This window comes from Polyergus mexicanus, unplaced genomic scaffold (assembly GCF_030449975.1).
Source record: "Polyergus mexicanus isolate NDT 795.1 unplaced genomic scaffold, iyPolMexi1.0 SCAF_8, whole genome shotgun sequence".
Classification (NCBI taxonomy): Eukaryota; Metazoa; Arthropoda; class Insecta; order Hymenoptera; family Formicidae; genus Polyergus; species Polyergus mexicanus.
The window spans coordinates 6782837-6786380 of NW_027223328.1; the positions used below are offsets into that span (position 1 = coordinate 6782837).

The window sequence follows — 3544 nt, forward strand, 5'->3', positions numbered from 1 at the left end:
AGTGCTATTAAGTGCGCATCCGAATCACTTGATAATAATCTTATTTCTGGACCTATTTTAATTGTGTCGTCAAGTCCTTTTTTACTAAGAAAGCTATAACAAGAACGCAATTGTACATTGAGCGCTAATGTCAATGTTATATTTTTTTTTGACGTTGCGATAAACGCATAAGTCTTCGAAATTTTATGAAACCTCTCATATCGAATGGAAGATAAATTTTTAAGAGGTCCCATTTTTCGAATAATTTCTGGATAATGTACCATAAAGTGAAATTTAGGTTTTAGGTAATCATTGAATAATTGTATATACACACATTTCATGGTGGGAAATTATTAATGATCTAAAGAAGTTTACTTGAGCATCTGATATAATTCTACCTGTTACAATATTAATAATTTTACAAAGCATGAGATAGAAATCCCAAACTTCATCGTCATAAGGAACTAGATCTCCTATAATAAAAGTTAAGTAACAAATCATTGCAAACATTTCTGCTGCTATCATTATTACACATCTTTTTTTCACGTAATCAATTTTTATCAATGGCATTTTGTTTCCTCTATCAAAATTTGATTGATGATTAAAGTATTTAATTCTTTCATTTAGATATTCTATTGTGAAAAACTTCTCTGCTAGAAAATACTAAATTATTTTCGCAAGATCATATCTGCAAACATCTTCGAAAAGATCATGCATTATATCGCAAGTTATATTTATCGAATAATCAAAATAAGAAATTTCGTTGAATATACATTCCTCTTTTATGCCGTATGCCAATTCTGCAACATCTTCGCAATAATTTTGAGGAGTACGTAATAAACTTTTGTCTTTGGAAATTGTAGAACGCGTATTTGTTTTTACAGCACGATAAATTCTACAAAAATAATCACTGGAAAAACTCTCATTGAAACCTAGAAGGCCGTTAAATCCTAAATTATCACCTAAAAGTGTTATTATGACGAAATAAACAATATGTTCAGAACCGTTTGCATCACGAATAACAATTCCTTTATTACTTAAATATTTCAATTCCTCTATTATATGCCGAAAGCATTTTTCGTTCCCAAAATATATTTGATCTGATGAATTTATCAGTTGTATTAAAAAAATATTCTCTAATAACGAAGCATATTGCGAAGGCAAAATTGCGATAAAGTGCTCCTACTTTATAAATCCTTGCTGCAGATCCTAAAGGATTATTCGTTTCAAAATCATCGTAATATAAAAACAACGGTATAACTGTTTTATTTGGATAATGCTCTGTAATAGATTTCCATATAGTACCATCGCAAATACTTATATACGTCTTACCAATGTATGTTGCAGCCACATTTGTTTTAAAAATAGAAAATAATTTTTCGTAGAAACCTGGTAATTCTAAAAGAGATTTTAATGTTTCACGCAGAGGTATGATTTTACCTTCACATTTCTGAACAGTGAGAACTGTGTTTTGCTCTTTTCTTTTATTACTATACAATTCTCCAATAAAGAATGATTGTGGAGAGATAAAATATTTAGATTTTCGGAGATATTGGAATCTTTTATACTCGCTGTTAATATTTTCCAATATGGATATCTTAAAACAATTATCAAAATTATGTAAATCAGAGGGTAACTGCGATTTTAATTTTTGAAGAAAATGTTTAGAAACATCCTGAAATGTATCTTGAAATTCTTCTATAATTTTTTGAACTATCGATCAGGAAGTGGGTTTCTAATATAATTGAGCGACAAATTTTAGCACACAATTTTCAATATCGTTAGATGCAATATTTTATTCAATTTCAAAATTATTTGTATTATTACATGAATTACTTTCTGGTATGTTTTCCCTTTTAAATACTATAGACATCTGTAATGACGAATCATCTTGCGATTTCCTATCATTTGTGTCTTGTAATTGATGTATTTGGAATGAACATGAGCCTAAATGCTTTTGTAATGAAAAGAAAAGAAGGAAATATTCGATAACATTTAGAATGAGTGCATTTATATGTCATCTCAAATAGATGATATGATTTCAAATGTTTTATATATGCTCGAGTATCTCCGGAAATCTTTTTAAAACAAATTCGACCATTTATTTTGCTAGAGCAATTTTTAATGCGATGTTAGTATTAGGAAAACTAATTGTTTTTTATATTGCAAGAACCAAATAATAAGCTAATAATAAGCTAAATAAAACTAAATAGTAATGAGAAAAAAAGTTTCAAATATATATGAAAAAATATATAATATATATACAATAATATATACAATAATATATATACAAATTTTCAGATATATATACAATGAAGAACACTAATTTCTTTTTATTTTATTTAATGTACTACACAGAAAAGGAATATTCTCATCCCAAATCGTATGAATCTCATAAATTCCCCATTGGGTTAAGTACTATATGTTTTCACATTCTTTGGGATAACATGCATTAAATGTTGCACAAATCTTGAAAAGTACATCCAATGCTTTTAATACCGTCGGCATAGAATACAATTTTGTATCGAGTCGGATGTATACATTTTTGATTGCAGTTATTTCTGGTCCAACGACGATTATAAAAGGTTGCATCGTAAGGTTCATTTGAGGCATTTTATTTTGTTTGTCCTGACATATTTTTTCAATATCTCCAGATACCGAAAGTAAATTACAAATCGTGAAAAACCGTTTTTTTTTTATTTTGGATCTTCAGAAACGAATAGAATAGAAATAAACTTACTTTGCAGTGTACTAGAATTCCTTCCTGACTTTCCGAGATTGTAGGTTCCCACATTTTTTCTTGATTCCAATTTTAAAAGTAATTTTATTTAACTTAGGGACTACAAAACTTGCTAAAAGCCATATTTCAAGAGCCGTTTTCTAATCTACAAAGAAATTAATAGATATAATGTTTTAATAGAATATTGTTCATATTATTTGCATATTATAAATTAAGATAAAGTTTGTAATACAGGAATATTAGCCCAATTTCAGAGACTGTGCATTCATTAAAGTTTCATAAATGCTATCGCCTGTAGATAGACTTTTTTCAAAATAATTGAAAAATTTGTTGAAATTTATGTTCTAAGATTTCATTAATTGTTCTTTACAGTCAGGAAATTTTCTATCAAAATCTCTTTTAATCTATAAGAACAAGTAGAAATATTTATATCTATGTGAACTTGGCACCCCATTTTTAATAAATTAAGTTTTCAATACAGAAAATTATAGTATTTTGTTTATAATTGTTTGTAATAACAGTAATTTTGTTTATGTTCAAAATAACACATTGAAATCTTTTTATTTTATAATTTTTCTTATTTTTTTATAATTTTTCTTATAATTTTTTTAATAATTTTTTAAATAACTTTTTTATTTATTTATTTTTTTTTTTTAATTTTTCTTTATAAAGTGATACACACACACACACACATACATATATGTGGTATATATCATGATTTATATTAGATATTAGTATATGTCTACATAATAACTATTAGATCCAAGCCAAATTTTTGCGACGACTTTTACTTCCGTCTCGCGGCCGAACGATAGACGCGTTCGC

General features: G+C 27.1%; 1 pseudogene; it reads right to left on the minus strand.

The window, feature by feature from the left end:
- Nucleotides 1–2301: 2301 nt before the first annotated feature.
- On the minus strand, nucleotides 2302–2988 carry LOC138935303 (uncharacterized; annotated as a pseudogene).
- Nucleotides 2989–3544: the final 556 nt, after the last annotated feature.